At 44.7% G+C, this 19,207-nt stretch overlaps 1 protein-coding gene across 2 annotated transcripts in view; it reads right to left on the bottom strand.

Annotated features, from left to right (window-relative positions):
• Window positions 1–17,114, bottom strand: part of RNF13 (ring finger protein 13) — a 120,336-nt gene extending 103,222 nt beyond the window's left edge. Inside the window, exons 1-2 of one of the 2 annotated variants that reach the window (XM_040349147.1) lie at window positions 16,966–17,114; window positions 15,290–15,371 (exon numbers count right to left, since the gene is read on the bottom strand). The gene's annotated coding sequence lies outside the window, so the exon portion shown is untranslated. The remainder of the gene's footprint in view (window positions 1–15,289; window positions 15,372–16,965) is intronic. The other variant, XM_040349146.1, reaches the window with a different exon arrangement.
• Between the last annotated feature and the right edge of the window lie 2,093 nt (window positions 17,115–19,207).

The following is a 19,207-nucleotide window of genomic DNA, read 5'->3' as shown; positions in this document are numbered from 1 at the left end:
TGATTTTGGTTTCATATTGAAAAAAAAGACTGCCTTCCTGGACCTTATTCACCCCCTTGATGTATTTAAAGGTTTCAATCATGTCTCCCCTATTCCTTCTTTCCTCCAGACACTATTTTTGTTACCCGTTTCTGGGCTCATCCTATCTTATCAATATCTTTCTGTAAGTCAAGAGGTTCAGTTGTACAACCACTGGGAAGATACATTATCTTAGCCACTCTCATTGTGGAATGATTGTTCATGTCAGGTGGAGACAGAGATTATCTCTAGAATGGTTTAAGTCGAGATAGTGAAGTCTTCCCTCTTTAATTGTACCTACAGGTAAGCCTATAATAGGGCTTACCTATAGGTACTGTAAATATCTCCTAAACTTGCACCATTTAGGAGATATTTACCGCCGACGTTGTTTCTTCAGGGCCCGTGCCGTGACCGGCGACTCCCGCGCGCAATGCGGCTCTGGCCAATCACAGCACTGGAGCCTGCGAATCCAGAAGCAACTCTGGGAAAGATGTCGGCCCTGTCAACAGCATGCCAGCGCCGATTCAGGGAATCGTTCTAAGGTATTTCATAATGTTGTGGCCTTCCACACAATAATATCATTATACAATCCCCAATCTTATACCCACAGTTGATCCAGAGGATGGAAAAGAGTACCGCTCCAAGCCCTGCGACCTATGCTGTGCTCCCACCCTGTAGTACTGACAGGTGCAGACTCTCTGCGCTGATCCGTGGAAAAAAGAAATGTTCCTGGACTGCCGCACTCTGATAGGCGATTTATTGAAACTAAATGAACAAAGGATAAAATCCAAAACTGTATAACATCCAAAAATTCATGCAACACTGCAATCAATGGTAGAAAGTGGACATAGGGGGGAAAAAAGCTAATATGTTTCACATCATGGATAGATGCTTAGTCATAGATCACATTTGATCCAGAGGAAGACAAAAAAAGACCCCATCAAAGAATGATCCAATTTGCTACAGCAGGGGAAAAAAAATTCCTTCCTGATCCCCGATACTCACCTAAGCTCCCTCTCGATCCAGCGATGTGCACGAGAGCGACGCTTCTCCCGGGTCATTCCTCATTGGCTGAGACAGCAGCCGGAGCCATTGGCTCTGGCTACTGTCAATCAAAACCAGTGAGCCGATGAGGAGAGTGCAGGAGGCGGGGCTGAGCAGCGGGGCTTGGAAGCGAGCACGCAGTGGCCCCATGGCAAGCAGCTTGCTATTGAGGGCCCTGGCTGAAAAGGAGTAGTCAGGAGCGCCAGGGGGGACCCAAAAAGAGAAGAAGAATTGTGGCTGCTCGATGCAAAACCATTACACAAAGCAGGGAAGTATACATTTTTTTTTTAATGAACCTTTAGAGCCGGTTCACACTGCTGCGTAGTGTGAGATCACATGCGATGTCTGTGCGATACAAATTTAGCCATACAGATAGTATCACTGAATTTGCATAGCATTTGGACCAAACTCGCACAGGACCCATTTTTTTGGGTCCGCAGCAGAATCGGATCGCATGGGTGTTCCGTTTCCATCCCATTCCGATTCCTGTCCGAATTTGCAGAATGCACTGCGATATGCAAACTGATTTGGGGGTGTCATTAACTTTTAATTGACACTCCCAGCAGTTCGCATAGGGCAGTGTGAACTGCTGCTGGGAGACATGCGATGTGACCGCAGTTGATTTGCAGGGTTCCCGCATCGCATATATGTTTTCATCAGTTTAGTTTATTTTTCTACATATTTTTGGTAAAAAAAAACAAAAAAAAACGCAATGAGCGTTTATTGATTTGTTTGCGCAAAAGTTATAGCATCTACAAAATAGGGGATAGTTTTATGGAATTTTTATTAATAATTTTTTTTTTACTAGTAATAGCGGCAATCAGCAATTTTTATCGTGACTGCGACATTATGGCAGACACATCGGACACTTTTGACACCATTTTGGACCATTGTCATTTTTACAGCGATCAGTGCCAAAAAAAAATATCTTTGCGGGCCGAGCATGTGAAAGGGGTCTTAGGCCTAATGCCACGTACTCATAACTTGCTTCTGAGCATGCGCGGGTTTTTCACGTCGTTAAAACCCGCACACGATAATTTTTTACAACCCGAAAAACAACATTGTTTAAAACGTTGTTAAAAAATACAGCATGTTCGAATTTTTTTTTTTGGTCGTTTTTCAGAACCCGAAAAATGCTCTGAAGCTCACACACGGTCATTCTAAAATTAAATTTTTAAAAAAACAACGTTTTTTTACAACCCGAAAAATGATCGTGTGTACGTGACATAAGTTCTCTCTTCTTGAAGACAATTTTAAATGTTTGTTGTTTAAAGGGTCACTAAAGGCAAAGTTTTTTTTTTTTTTTTTTAAATAACAAACATGTTATACTTACCTCCACTGTGCAGCTTGTTTTGCACAGAGTGTCCCCTAACCCTGTCTTCTGGGGTCCCTCGGCTGCTGTCTCGGCTCCTCCTCGCAAAAGCTTTCCACCTTCATGCGAGCAAGCTTTTGGAAAGCTTTTGCGATCGCGTTCCCGTGATCCAGCAGCGGGCGTAGCCGCCGACTGCATCACTCTTGCTCCGCCCCCCGGCTAGTGCGTCATCCGCTGTGATTGACAGCAGCTCCAGCCAATGGCTGCACTGCTATGAATTCGTCCAGCCTAGCCAATCAACGGCCAGGCTGGGAACCGAAGAGGATCACGTGGACGCGCGTGGGACTTTCGAGGGGTCAGGTAAGTAAAACGGGGGTTCGGGGGGGCCGGTACGGTCAGATGTTTTTTCACCTTAATGCATTAAGGTGAAAAAACATTTACCTTTACAACCCTTTTAATGCTGGAACTGTGTCTTATTGCTTCATTATAGATAGGGCTATTCTTGATAGCAAGCACACACAAAACATGCTACAAATATGTACTGTTCTTGCTTAGGAGAGAAATTCTTTTTTCAAAAAGTTGAAATGAGTCCAAACCTAGACACAGCTTTCCAAGGTCAGTTCAGCTGAATACTGAAACAAAAGCATTTCTGATTTATGTCAAAGGCTGTCTGGCATTAGTTAGACTTATGCAACTGCTCAATCAGCTGTTTTCTTACTGCACTGCACTAAAGGGGTTCATTAGTAAGCTCCGTGACTTTCACAGATTGGCGCACATCACCGAGATAAGCTCTGAACTCATTTCACATAACACCATGAAGTCACTACACAGTGATATACAGACAGTGTAAATCACATCAGCTGGTAATGATCATAAAGACAGAAAATACTTTTCGAAGAATAGCTCTACCTCTTATACTACTTTTAAAAAGGGTCAGACCTTAAACCCACTGAATCTTAACCACTTAAAGACCGCCGCACGACGATATACGTCGGCAGAATGGCACAGCTGGGCACAGGGACGTGTGTGTGTGTATATATATATATATATATATATATATATATATATATATATATATATATATATATATATATATATATATATATATATATATATATATATATATATATATATATATATATATATATATATATATCACACACACGTCCCCTTTAAGAGCCCAGCCGTGAGTCGCGCACGCGCGACCCGGTCCGAAGCTCCATGACCGCGGGACCCGATCGCTGCCGGTGTCCCGCAATCGGTCACAGGAGCTGAAGAACGGGGAGAAGTGTGTGTAAACACACCTTCCCCATTCATTACTGTGGCAATGTCACTGATTGTCTGTTCCCCGATATAGGGAACGATAATCACTGAGGTCACAAATCCAGCCCCACCCCACCCCCCTACAGTTAGAAACACACATGAGGTCACACTTAACCCCAACAGTGCCTCCTAGTGGTTAACTTCTTCACTGCATTGTCATTTTCACAGTAATCAGTGCATTTTTATAGCACTTTTCGCTGTGAAAATGACAATGGTCCCAAAAATGTGTCAACATTGTCCGATGTGTCCGCCATAATGTCGCAGTCGGCCTAAACTGAGAAGAAAAAAATGTTTTTTATATAATCTTTTTTGGGGATATTTATTATAGCAAAAAGTAAAAAATAATGCATTTTTTTCAAAATTGTCGCTCTATTTTTGTTTATAGCGCAAAAAATAAAAACTACAGAGGTGATCAAATACCACCAAAATAAATCTCTATTTGTGGGGGGGGGGGGGGGGGGGGACGCCAATTTTGTTTGGGAGCCACGTCGCGCGACCGCGCAATTGCCAGTTAAAGCGACGCAGTGCCAAATCGCAAAAAAGGGGCAAGGTCCTTAACCTAGCATAATGGTCTGGGTTTTAAGTGGTTAAAGCGGTTGTATACACCCGCTTTCACATTTTTACCTACAGGTAAGCCTATAATAAGGGCCGAGACACTTAGGGCCCTTTCACACGAGGCAGCCTCCACCCAGACTCTATGAGCGGTTGGGTATAAACAGGTTCCTTTTGTCCGTTTACACCCGACTACCTCCAATCAGATCTCAGCCGTCTATACGGAGGAGGACAGATCACCTTACGTTTGTTTTTAGCGAGCCGGATGAGAGGCAGGCGGGTGTAAAATGGAAACATTTACCAGGACTCGACAAATCACAGGCGCCAGATCGCATTTGCAAATAGAATTAGCGACCTGGCTAATCCCTTGCAATAGCAATATTACATGACAGGACCTCTTTACAGTGAGATGTGGGGTCAATAAGATCCCACATCTCACCACTAGGCTGGGAAGCCTATAAAAAAAAAAAAAAAGAAACACTGCTTCACAGCCGAAGCGGGGCAATTTTTTTGAATGCAGAGGCCGGGCGCGAGGTCATAACATCGCGCCCGGCCTCCTCCGATCATAGAGACTCTGGTGACCATCTAGTCCGCCGGAAATCTCTGTGATCATCATCCGGGGCCGGTGGATCCGTTCTCCGACTCACCGATCGCATCGGTGAGTCGGGAGAAGCACCGGAGGGTGGAGGGGGACGACGTCCTCTTCCGCTGCCTGTAAGAACTATCAAGTGGCGGAACAGCCGCTATGATCATTCTTATGGTGCAGGGAATCGCTGGCTGAAACCGGCAATATCTGGATGATGCCTATAGCTGCAGGCATCATTCAGATATACCACCACAAAGCCCAGGACGTCATATGAAGATAGAAGACCAAGAGGAGACGCAATCGTGGTGAAAGGACCCACCTGCAAGAAGGAAAACAAAGAACTAGCAAGACAGTCCTGAAGGACTGAAAAGGTAGCAACCATCTTAGCCCACGCTGTGAAAATAAACTCCTTCATAAGGGCTGATGTTCCACTCCCTGATGAGCAAATACACTTTTGCACATTTGTACCGACTAGTATTCCAATGTTTCTCTTCTCCCTCAATTTTTCTCCATCAGTCAGCTAATGTCACCCCAGTGCTGAGGGAGAGGAGGGTCAAACAATAATGCTGTGGAGGCAACAGACATCCTCCTTATCAACTGATGATGTCATTGGTTATTAGGATGCATGGCACTGTGTGCATGGTGTGGCACACGCCCAGCTGAGGGAGCTACATGTGAGCAATGCAATGCAACGTGTCATGCGACTTTGGACACAAAGTCACATGACAAGTCACAGTCCATTGATTTCAATGGCAAATGTTCCCATATATGCGACTTTGAAAAGGTGCCTGCACTACTTTGATGCAACTTTTGATGTGACTTTGATTCAGAGTGTAAAGTTGGATCAAAGCTGCACTCAAAGTCACACAGCTTTGGAGTGCAGCTTTGGTCCAACTTTACACTCTCTGCATCAAAGTTGCATAAAAGCATTGCAGGTACCTTTTTAAAGTCGCTGATTTTTGATGTTGCATAGATGGGAACAGGTGCCATTGAAATCAATGGGCTGTGACTTGTCATGCGACTTTATATGTTGAAAGTCGCATGACACGTTGCACTAGTGGAAACAGAGCTTTAGTATGGTTGCCTGTACCGTCATCATTATAGACTGTAAGCCGAGACCCCAGAGCACTTCTAGCTATGCTGACAGTACTCACTAAAACACCTCTATCTGCAATGTAGAGAGCGTCCTGACTTTCCTGTAGTCCAAGGGAGGGGGCGAGCACAACACTCCACACCAGGGAGAAAGCTTTGCATTACTGTGTGTAGTTACAGACAGAAGAACAGGAAGTGAGGCTTTCTCAGAAGAAATAAGGACATTTAAAGGCAAAAATTGAAGAAGGATGAGCTAAGCGAAGGAGGACTGCACTAAGGTAAAGGAAGCTATTTAGGGGGGGGGGGGGGAATTGTACCTTTACAACCCCTTTAAGTCATGTGACGGCAATGTATTCTTTAAAATAAAAAAAGGGTGGAAAAAATGGGATTTTTTTCATTTTGAAACATGAGGTGGAACTTAGATCACATTAAAGGGGGAGTTCCAGGCTTTTTTAATGTTTATTAAAAGTCAGCAGCTACAAAAAGTGTAGCTGCTGGCTTTTATTAAACATGCACTCACCTGCTCCACGGTCCAGCGCCGACCGGAGCTCCGCTCCTCTCCTCTCCCCCGCCTCTCCGGCCGGCGTCTTCATTCTTAGTGTGGGCACCCGGCCGTGACAGCTTTCGGCTTCACGGCCAGGCACTCACTGCACATGCGTGAGCGATGCTGCGCACTGTTATAGGTCAGGCGATCGCCTGGGACCTGTCAAGTGTCCCAGGTGATCACCTACAGGGAGGGGCCGCTGTAGGTGATATGACGTATCGCCTAGTCGGTCCCTGGGCGGAAGGAGGAAGTGGGACAGGAAGTCCCACTCCTCCTGAAGCCCCCACTCCCCCCCCCCCCAAAAAAAATGACATGCCAAATGTGGCATGTAAGGGGGCAAGGAGTGGATTAAGTGGAGGTTCCACTTTTGGGTGGAACTCCGCATTAATGATTGCAGGGGAGAATTAAAGTGTTGGGGTGGACGTTCACTTTAATGTCTGAAACAAGGACTCCGATCAGGAGAGGCAGAAGATCTCACACTTGTTCCAGGTCAGGGACAATTTACTGAAGCAAGAAGCTCAGCATGATCACCGAGCAAACAGCATTTCCAAAAGATGTCACCGCTGGCAGCCTCTATGTTTCCTTCATGACAAATTACCTTCAAAAACAACCTCTGTACATCACAGTAACAACATACAGTAAATCTACACTCAATATAAAATAGTAGGGTTGTCCCGATACAGATACTATTATCGGTATCAGGACCGATACCAAGCATTTGCCCGAGTACTTGTACTCGGGCAAATGCTCCCGATGCTTCATCCGATACTTGTACTGACGACGGTGATCAGTGCGTGGGGAAGTTACAAGCACCGATCACCGCTGATTTTAAAGCAGCTGAAAGCCGCCGTGTATCCCGCCGTGTATCCCGTGTATGCCACCGTTTTTCTCTCCCCTTCCGTGCTCCTCCTCCACCCCCTGGAAATGTCAGGATGGAGAGCGGGGTAGGAGCCAGTAAATCCGACTCCTTACTGCTCTGAATGGGCAGTCAGTGATCACTGACTCTGTCCGTTCACATAACTGAAACATTGTAACCTGTGATTACAAATGTTTCAGTTTATGAATGAAGAGAAGACGCTGTCTTCACTCCATTCATTTTCAGCGCAGCTGATGCTGCTGAGAAAGGGACAAGGGAACATGTGTCCCTAGTCCCTTTCCCTGTCTCAAAGGGAAGATGTCAGAGGTCTGTTAAGACCCCTGATATCTCACCAAAGCCCCCCAACAGGGCTGAAAAAAAAAAAAAATGAATAAAAAAAAATGATTGTAGAAAAAAAAAAAATTAAAAACACACTGGCACGGTCCCCCCCCCCCCCCCCCTTAAAAAAAGAAAGCATTATAAATAAAACAAATTGTAAAAAATAAATAAAAAAAACATACTGACACATGTGCCGCTGTCACATGATATTAAAAAAAAGTATCGGCGAGTACTTGAAAGTATCGGTACTTGTACTCGGTCTTAAAAAAGTGGTATAGGGACAACCCTATAAAATAGAAAAAAGAACCACCAGTCCCATTTTGAAGACATTGACAGAGCAGCCTATGATTACTATACAGAACAAAGCAATCACACAACTTTACAGCGTACACAAAGTTGTTGTGGGTGTAGCAGCTTTAAAAGCTTCAAGACTGTAAAACAGCCTCTTCAGTCTTCTGTATGCTTTCATACTATTCAGTCTGCCAGAGGAAACCCATTTGTCTTACATGTGGTAATAACAAATTCAATAAAATACTTGTCTACTAAAAAACACAAGTAAAAGAAAAATATTACTAATACTCATATGACAACAACCACTGTGCCAAGTCGGCTAAACAAAAGCGAATCTGAAGATCGCATGAACTGGAAACAGCACTCCTTCCTGAGGGCGCCATATCCTCCTGTGGCCTTTAATTGCTCCGATGGGAATTTCCATGCCTGTGTTTCAAAGAGCTTTAATGCTTATAGGGCTGAAATAACCAATTGGTTCATCGACAACTAATCGATTATGAAAATAGTTGTCAACTATTTTGAGAATCGATTAGTTGGTCAGCCAATTAGTTGGCCTGCTTACAGAATGTATTTTTGGTTAACATGTCAGGAAATACAGTGAAGCACACATACAGCTCAGTACACCATCCATACATGTCAGTAGGTGCCCAAGAACTTGTGAGGAGTGAGGCTGGATTCACACTAGTGCGGTGCGAATTTCAGCTCTCTTATCTCTGCAAAGAGATAAGAAAACTGTTCAGCAGATCATCTCCGTTTTAGCTGCGAATTTGGAGACCTGGGAGAGGGGGGTATAAATAAGTTGAATGAGAGAAATCCTGATGAGAAATTAACACATCTGCGAATCAGATGCGTGCCCATAGAAGATAATGGGCCTGAATTCGCACCGCAATGCCTAGAAAACGCACACGTTTTTTGGGCAATGCGTAGTGCGAACGCATCGCACATATGTGAGCCAGCCTCATTAAAATCAATGTATTTTATAATGTTATGCGAATTGGATGCGGTTTAAGCCACACTCAATTCGCATAGGTGTGAACCCGGCCTGATGCCTTTTTTTACCCTGCTAATGGGGCACTCTATATTACACTTTGCAGCTCGCTATTGGGGAACTCTGAAGGCAGGAGGAGCTAAACGCATCGTGGGGGACCCCAGAAGAAGAGAATCAGGGTTACTCTGTGCAAAACCATTACACAGATCAAGCAAGTATAACATGTTTGTTGTTAAAAAAAAAAAAATATATCACTTTAAAGCGGAGGTTCTGCTGGGAAACGTTTTTTTTTTTTTAAGACTACTCTGCTGCTGTTCAAATACACAGTTCTTTACTTACTATTGCCGATCTTGCAGCCGCCACGATCGCGCTTTGGCAGTAAAGGATATTTTATAAAAACTTGTGATGGACATTGCCATCTTCATTGAGGGCACCTTGAAGCCCTCCTGTATTTCTTCCGGGATGCGGTGAATGCTGATCTCCCAGCATTGAATGAATGAATGAATGAATGAAAAACTTATATAGCGCGGCACATGCGAACTGAATCGCCTCTGGGCATTCACCACGTAATCCCGCGCATGCGCAGTGTTGACGGCGAGTCGCGCCGTCAACACTGCACAGTTGCCATCACAACGGCCGGCGGCGTCCTGAAAAGGACACGCCCCGCTGTGATGTAACACTAGTCCTCCTTTACCAGCACAGTATTCGCCCTCATCACATGACCCGCTTCCCGCGTCACATGACAGCACACCTAGCGCGAAACTACACGAGCAGAGAGATCAGTTGATGCGTTATGATTGGCCCACACGTCACTGCAACAGAACCAAGCAAACAGCGCCCACAATGCACAGCGCCGTCGGGGAAAGTAGAGAAACGCCCACTCCCCGATGGGATGGAAACCCGGAAGCACATCAAAGTACAGGTAAGGGACCATTGAAAAAAAAAATTGACAACGCTATGATGCTTACATTGGATGGAGGTTAAGGATGCTGGAAAGTTGATTTGGAGGGTGAACCTCCGCTTTAAAGACTGTGTGCATCAGAACCCTGAGAAGGTGGAGGCTGATACACTGGAGGTAATAGAAGGCATTACAATTACATTTAAAGTAAACTTTTACCAGTATTGAGCATTATCTTTAACCGCTTGCCGACCAGCTGCCGCAGTTATACTGCGGCAGGTTGGCTGGGCGAATCGCCGTATCGCCGGCGGCTGCAAGGTCCGGTTTGTAGACGCTATAACTTTTGCGCAAACCAATCAATATACGCTTATTGTTTGTATTTCTTTACCAAAAATATGTAGAAGAATACCTATTGGCCTAAACTGAGAATGAAATTTGTATTTATTTTTTTAAATTTGGATACAGTATTATAGCAAAGGTAAAAAATATATATATTTTTTTAAATTGTCGCTTTTTTCATTTACAACGCCATAAAAAAAAAACCTGCAGGTGACCAAATACCACCAAAAGAAAGCTCTATTTGTGGAAAAAAAAGGCATCAATTTTACTTGGGTACAGCGTCGCAGGACCGTGCAATTGTCAGGTAAAACGATGCAGTGCCGTATCGCAAAGAAAATGGCCTGGTCGGGAAGTGGGTGAATCCTTCCGGGGCTGAAGTGGTTAAAGTGTTTGTTAACCCATTCATATAAGTCTATGCCAGCCCCTCTATTAAAGCCTGACATAGCACACTGTGTAAGTCTTTTATTAAAACAAGGCATGCAAATACCTATTTAGAGCTATCTTCAGTTCGCTGTACAGATGGATGGCTTCTGCAGGAAGCGCCAAGACTCACGTCACCGCTAAAACAGGTATTTATCAATTTTCAATTTGCAGAAACACAGAGCTGACAGGAAGGGAGGAGGGGAGAGAGGAGAGCAGAGCAGGGCTGCGGATGAAGAAGGGACGTACGCTGACCCCAATGGTCAGGGCTCAGCAGACCTGATTTTCATGGTCAGCGCAGAGAGGAGGATACAGGAAGTGGCAGGATCAGACAGATTTTTTACTGTTTAGAGGGGGACAGATTACACAGCACAAGCACTGTTTAACTTGATTTAAAGTGGTTGTAAACCCGCAAAAAATATATATATTTTTTTCACCTGAAAAGTAAAAGCCATAATGAGCTAGTATGCACCGCATATTAGCTCATTATTAAATACTTACCTCAAAACGAGGTGTAGGGAACTTACCTGGTCCACGCCGAGCGAGATATCATCTTGACTCGGCGTGTCTTCCGGGTATCGCCGCTCCAGCGCTGTGATTGGCTGGAGCGGCGATGACGTCACTCCCGCGCACGCACGCGGGAGATTTAAATTCGGCAAGGTCCGGCGGCTGCCGGTCCTTTAGCCGAGGATCCCCCGCTGCGCATGCGCCGCTGCAAACAGCGGCGCATTGCGGGGGGAATATCTCCTAAACCGTACAGGTTTAGGAGATATTCTTTATACCTACAGGTAAGCCTTATTATAGGCTTACCTGTAGGTAAAACTTATAAAAACAAGTTTACAACCACTTTAAGGGACCAGGATCTGTACTTTTTTGGGGGTTAACAAAATACTAACCATTAATAATTAAACTATTTGTTTTAAATATTTTTACACATTTAAACTAATACAAAAAAACAAAAACGTATTTATTTGCGAATAACTTTGCAATGCTTTGTACCACAATTATAGTTTTAGTGTCATTTTAAACAAGACAAACTACAGAAAAAAAAGTGCACTTTTTATTTTCAGTAACACAATTTTTAAAATAAGGGCCCAGTTCACATATGATTGCAGTGCAGGAGGACCGGAGTTCCTGCACCACACAACAATCACAATGTCTGTGGTTGGCGATCTGCTACGGGGGTCAGGTAAAAGTTAATGACACCCCAAATGCAAGCTGCAAACGTTCTACATTCGTCAGGATTGGATTGCAGGGTACAAAAGTACCCTGCAATGTGGTTGCCGTGCGTTTAAAAAAAAGTAGTGCATGCACTACTTTTGGTGTGGTGCAATTTCAGGTTGATGAATGGGCTGAAATCGCACTGCACAGCATTCCTTAGCAATTCACATGCAGTTCCTAGAGTGAATGGGCCCCAACTCTGCTCAAAAACAGAAAAGGTGTGTTTTGTTTAGCTTTGCTATATTTTATTGTGTTAGGATTGTGAATTTTTTTATTTATTTTTTGCAAGATACCACAAAAACCAAACCTTAAATGTTCCCTAAAAAAAAAAAAATATATACAGTATGTATTTCCTTATCTTAACTACTTCTGTACCCACACGTCCTTGGGTTGAATTGGTTATACCGGGCCATAGCTGTAATCCTCCTGTGCAACTCTAAACTGGTAACCTGTAAAGGCTTTTAAAGGAGTTCTCTGACCTAAAACTTTTAACCCCCGCTGTGCCCGGGCTGTAAAAATATACAAAATAAACTGTCACTTACCTGCCTACGATCCCCCGTTGTTCCGATATCGCCGTCCCGTTCTCCGGTCCCGGGCCCCTTCCGCTTCCTGGGGGTCGGTGACTCATAGTGCGCGCAGCCTATCAGCGGCCGCAGCAATGTCCCGTTGCGGCCGCTGATAGGCTGAGCGCACTATGAGTCACCGACACACAGGAAGTGGAAGAGACCGGGACCGGAGAACGGGACAGCGATATCGGAACAACGGGGGATCGTAGGCAGGTAAGTGACAGTTTATTTTGTATATTTTTACAGCCCGGGCACAGCGGGGGTTAAAAGTTTTAGGTCAGAGAACTCCTTTAAAGCGCCGCCTATGGAGATCTGTTGCCATCCCATGAGTGTAGACATGTTAGAGCCGGTTCACACTGGGGCGACCTGCGATACGACTTCAGGACGCCTCAAGTCTCCCCAAGTCGCGCTGTCCAGAAAAGCAATGGAAGTGAATTGGAGCCGTCTTAATACACACTACTGAAGTCGCTCCGACTTCGGAAAAAGGTTCCTGTACTACTTCAATCAGACTTCTAGGCGACCTTTACCCATTGATTTCAATGCAAGTCGTCTCCAAGTCTGATCCCTGTACATAATGAGGCAACTTAGAGGCAACTTTTCAGGAAGCAGAGAGGAATTTACCCAGAAGCACCCAGGTACTCCCCTGTCCCCAGGCAGCCCCCACCTTCCTAGACACTGATTACTTTTAGTTTAGACGTTTTCTCTGTATACCTCTATACACCATGTCTACCAGAGTCAGGGAAGGGAATAGAAGAGAGGCTGTGGATAATGAGCCCCTTATAAGGTTCATCAAGGAGAGACCATGTCTGTATGACAAGACAGACAGACATTACAAGGACTAACTGAAGAGGGACAATGCCTGGCTGGATATCTGTCGCCAGTCCTTTGAGGATTTTGATGTATTGTCCCCAGACCGACCGTCAAAGACAGGTATTTGCACCCACTTCCGGGAGTCCTTACTGTGGGGAGTCTGTGGGTAGTGCGTCACTTCCCTCCCCCGCCCGTTGTGTTCTGGGAAACACTCGGCTTCCAGAACACAACAGGGACCAGATTTTTTACACATAGGAGAAGAATGTTCGAACTAGCCTGGGAGGTATGTGGTTAAGTAATGTCAAAGGCATTGCTGAATAAACAGCACAAAATTGCTCTAGCTCATAGCAGGTGCATGAAGGGAAGTGGCAAAACAACATTTTATGGTGACAGAATGTCTTTAGAGGGCATCTCTAGGCAAAATCTTTAGTTTTTGGATAGAATAGGGAAGGGATACATCTCCAGTCCAGTTTTTATTGCGGTCACATTGGGGATATTCATCCTTCTCCCATTTGTGCTGGTGACCTTTGTCACAAAATCCAAAATGTTAGAGTTGTCCCCAGAGCAAGAGGCAAAGATCTTCCAATGAGGACATATCTTAATGTGTTACTAAACCCAGGACCCTGCATTCATTATATCTGGTCTCCCACAGTACACAAAACATGCAAATGCAATTATTTTAGTAAATATAAACTGCTGAATACCTTTTCTCATCAGCAGTATATAGAAGTCTTGTGACTGGTTAAAAGCTTGCAGGAGGTGTTTTGCATGCAAGGATTCTCTCATATTAGTTTTACCTTTTAGGTTGCATTAGTGAAATAAATGAACTTTTGCGCGATATTCAAATTTTTTGAGTATCACCTGTACATAAAGATGGCATAAGCTATAAAGCCTTGTACACACGCTCAGTTTTCTGCTGGCAGAGCTTTCTTGCCGAGTAAACCGAGCGTGTGTACGAGTCTTTCAGGTTTCTCGTCTGGAAATCTGGCCAGAATTTTGACGAGAAACAGAGATCCTGCTCTCTATTTTCTCGTCAAGAGTCTTGTCGGCCTGTTTCCCGAAGAGAAACCCGAGAGTGTGTATATTTACCTGTCGCCATGAAAACCTGCGCATGGTCGAAATGACTTAGGCGCATGTGCGGTAGCTTCCACGCATAGGTGGGGTGAAGCAAGATGGCGGCGACAGTATCGAATGTGACGAGCGCATGCTTGTCGTACGCGATGACGTCACCTCGTTCTTGCCTTTCAAAAGAAACGCGGTTCTTTTGAAAGGTCTGTGTGTACACTCGGGCAGCAAGAGATTCTTGCCAAGAATCTCGTCAGGAAAAACAAAAAAAATTTCCTGAAGAGATTCTTGCCCATGTGTACGAGGACTAAGAAGATTGCCAAGACCCTGAAACTGAGCTGCAGCACGGTGGCCAAGACCATACAGCGGTTTAACAGGACAGGTTCCACTCAGAACAGGCCTCGCCATGGGCGACCAAAGTAGTTGAGTGCATGTGCTCACTGTCATATGCAGAGGTTGTCTTTGGGAGGGGATTCAGCCTGTCAGGGCTCAGACCATATGCTGCACACTGCATCAAATTGGTCTGCATGGCTGTCATCCCAGAAGGAAGCCTCTTCTAAAGATGATGCACAAGAAAGACTGCAGTTTGCTGGAGACAAGCAGACTAAGGACATGAATTACTGGAACCATGTCCTGTGGTCTGAGGAAACCAAGATAAACGTATTTGGTTCAGATGGTGTCAAGTGGGTGTGGCGGCAACCAGGTGAGGAGTACAAAGACAAGTGTGTCTTGCCTACAGTCAAGCATGGTGGTGGGAGTGTTATGGTCTGGGGCTGCATAAGTGCTGCCGGCAATGGGGAGCTACAGTTCATTGAGGGAACCATGAATGCCAACATGTACTGTGACATACAGAAGCAGAGCATGATCCCCTCCCTTCAGAGACTGGGCCGCAGGGCAGTATTCCAACATGATAACGACCCCAAACACACCTCCAAGATGACCACTACCTTGCGGAATGCAGCCTCAGTGTTGTCACATGAAAAGATATAATCAAAAATTTACAAATATGTGAGGGGTGTACTCACTTTTGTGAGATACTGTATTTGTCTACTGCATGGAAAAGGTATTTATGACTAACACGGCTGACTATTAAAGTGGAGTTCCACCCTGGAATAAAAAAAAATGTTTACAAGAAAATGCTGCAAAAAAAAAAAAAAAAATATTGATTTTTTTTTTTTTTTTTTTATACTTACCCTAAATACCTGTTGCTATGCGGATGTTCCTAATCTGCCTCTTCCTTATCCGCGATGGGACTTCTTCCGCATACTCCTTCTGGTGAATGGGGCGCGCTGCCTTCTGGAAACTGTGTGTATACCAGAGAGCAGCCGCCCATTCACAAAGCGGCACAAACATCGCGCATGCGCAGTAGGAAACAGGGAGTGAAGCCGCAAACTTCACTGCCCGTTTCCCTTACTGAGCATGGCAGCGCGGGACCTGCAATGTTCAGGAACGGCATCGGGGGGGGGGGGGGGGACCATCATTGCGGGCACCTAGGACTGGTAAGTGTCCTTATTAAATATCAGCAGCTACAGTTTTTGTAGCTGCTGACTTTAAAAAAATAAAACGCGGGTGGAATCTGGCTTTAACTACTATTTAGCCCACGTTCACATTGGAGGCGGATTTTAAATCGCGTGCGTTCAGCTGAACTCGCACAATTTCAGACCTGCGCTTTATTGCGAGTTTGGGGGTGATTTGAAAGACATCTGTGTGGGTTCATGCACAGATATCTATTGTAATCACCCCCAAAGTGGCTAAAAGTAGTGCAGTAGTACTTTTTGGAAATCGTTGCGGTGCTGCAAAGTCGGACGGGCCGTTGCCACAAATAGACTGCGATTTGGCATGTCAAATCGCCCCAACGTGAACAGGGGGCAAAAGTCGGATTAAAAGTCACACTGGAAGTCGTGCGACTTCGGAGACTCGCTAATAGAAATGGAACCCAAGACGTAACCGTGATTCTGTTCTGCTATCTCAAAATGCACTACAATCGCAAAAACGCAGGTTCAGGCACAATTCTTCTTAATGGCGCCTAAAACACGGTGCAGTTTTGCCGCACGGCAAAACGCATTGTGTGAAGTTTGTTGCCAAAAAAAAGGAGCAGGGGCTTCTTTTGGGCGTCAAGTTTCACGTGAGGAGATTTGATGTAAATGGCACCTGAAACGGTGTTTTGTGGCTGCATTGCGTTTTGAGATTGAGGGAAGAATCGCAGCGATTCTGCCACGATCCCAAAAATGCCCAGGTGTGAATGGAGCCTTACATAGACTGCCGGTTTCAGCCCGTGTAAATAAATGCTCATTGATGGTGTACGGGACTCAGCGCCTTTGTGAATGAGGCCTAAAAACACACAGCCGCTGTATAGCTATGCAATGCCCCTGTCTGGATGTCCTTGTACTGATATATGTAGACATAATGTGAGTGGCCCTTCCATCACCCAGCAAAGCACAGCTTCCCTCAGCACCACAGTCCAGGGACAGGTCAATGACACTTATACATGTCCTAGCAGTCCCAGTAGAGTGCAAGCTCTTGCACCAAGTTCCTAAACTCCTCCGTGTAGGGCCTGTTTCTATATAAAAAGACAGCCCAGGACTGAGAGAGACACACAGAAGAGTTGTCATGTGAGTGTCACACCCTCCTGTGGGGGTCACCGGGACATTCATGCAGAAAAGGAAGCGGTGTCACACACACAGACAGACATGTCTATTACCTGCTTGTGTCAGGACCCCAGCTCCGGTGACATGCAGCTTCCATACAGAACAGCACACCGTTCATTCCCAGCACACAGCACTGCTCGGCCCAAAACAAGCGAGATGAGGAGAACACAGCCCGGGCTGCGCTGATTGGCTGAGAGGAGACAGCGGAGCGCGCATATTCGCCGAGCGTCCTGTCAATCATTCTCTTCCTTCCTGACAGTAAAGAGATGTCCTGTGGGCATGTGACTGGACCTCGTGGTTCGCTGAGGGAGGGGCGTACACACAAGGACAGGAGGGTGGGCTGGTGTAGTGCGGATCCTGCAGTGTGTACTATGGGGGGGATGGTACTGAGACCATAACTTACTTACTGTACCAAAGCCCCGCCTATTCTAAACAACACTTATAAAATAACGTTCTACTTTTATCCTTTCTGTTTTTTTATATCCCTTCTGAAACTTCTTGGCGGTTTACTTTGAAGGGAATTCATCCCATATGTTATTTTGTTTAACCACTTCAATACTGGGCATTTTCACCCCCTTCCTGCCCAGGCTAGTTTTCAGCTTTCAGCACTGTCACGCTTTGAATGACAATTACGCGGTTGTGTGACGTGGCTCCCAAATAAAATTGACAACCTTTTTTCCCACAAATAGAGCTTTTTTTTTGTGGTATTTGATCACCTCTGCGTTTTTTATTTTTTGCGCTGTAAACAACAAAAGACTGACAATTTTGAAAAAAACACAATATTTTTTTTCTTTTTGCTATAATAAATATCCCAATTAAAAAAAAAAATAATAATTCTCAGTTTAGGCCGATACGTATTCTTCTACATATTTTTGGTAAAAATCGCAATAAGCGTATAGTGATTGGTTTGCGAAAAAGTTATAGCGCCTACAAAATGTAGGGGATAGATTTATGACATTTTTTTTTTTTTTTTACTAGTAATGGAAACGATCTGCGATTTTTGTCAGGACTGCGATATTGCGGCGCATACATTGGACACTTTTGACACTATTTTGGGATCATTTACATTTATACAGCAAACAGTGCTATAAATATGCACTGATTACAGGGAAGGGGTTAACAGGGGGGGGGGCGATCAAGGGGTTAAATCTGTTTCCTAGGGTGTGATTCAAACTGTGGGGGGAGGGGACTGACTGGGGGAAGTGACCGATCGGTGTCCCTATGTACAAGGGACACACCATTGCTCTCCTTTCGCTGACAGGACGTGGATCTCTGTGTTTACACACAAAGATCCACATCCCTGGCTCTGTAACTGCCGATCGCGGGCACCTAGCAGACATTGCGGCTGCCAGGCACACGCATCAGCACCCAAGATGACAAAATGCTAGACCGACTACTGCGCATGCGCACGGCGGAAATCAACTAACACTTACAAAATTGACGTTGTTGAAGCGGAGTTCCTACTAAAATAAAAATATTAAAAGTCAGCAGCTGCAGTACAGTGGGGATCGAAAGTTTGGGCACCCCAGGTAAAATTTTGTATTAATGTGCATAACGAAGCCAAGGAAAGATGGAAAAATCTCCAAAAGGCTTCAAATTACAGATTAGACATTCTTATAATATGTAAAAAAAAAGTTAGATTTTATTTCTTCATTTACACTTTCAAAATTACAGAAAACAAACAAATGGCGTCTGCAAAAGTTTGGGCACCCTGCAGAATTTATAGCATGCACTGCCCCCTTTGCAAAGCCGAGACCTGCCAGTGTCATGGATTGTTCTCAATCATCGTCTGGGAAGACCAGGTGATGTCAATCTCAAAGGTTTTAAATGCCCAGACTCATCTGACCTTTCCCCAACAATCAGCACCATGGGTTCTTCTAAGCAGTTGTCTAGAAAACTGAAAGTGAAAATAGTTGACGCTCACAAAGCTCGAGAAGGCTATAAGAAGATAACAAAGCGTTTTCAGATGTCAATATCCTCTGTTCGGAATGTAATTAAGAAATGGCAGTCATCAGGAACAGTGGAAGTTAAAGCAAGATCTGAAAGACCAAGAAAAATATCAGACAGAACAGCTCGCAGGATTGTGAGAAAAGCAATTCAAAACCCACGTTTGACTGCACGATCCCTCCAGAAAGATCTGGCAGACACTGGAGTTGTGGTACACTATTCCACTATAAAGAGATACTTGTACAAATATGGTCTTCATGGAAGAGTCATCAGAAGAAAACCTCTTCTATGTCCTCACCACATAAATCAGCTTTTGAACTTTGCAAATGAACATATAGACAAGCCTGA

Source organism: Rana temporaria, chromosome 4 (assembly GCF_905171775.1).
Source record: "Rana temporaria chromosome 4, aRanTem1.1, whole genome shotgun sequence".
Taxonomy (NCBI): domain Eukaryota; kingdom Metazoa; phylum Chordata; class Amphibia; order Anura; family Ranidae; genus Rana; species Rana temporaria.
Note: the sequence above shows the minus strand (reverse complement) of the source record. Positions and strands in the feature narration are given on the sequence as shown.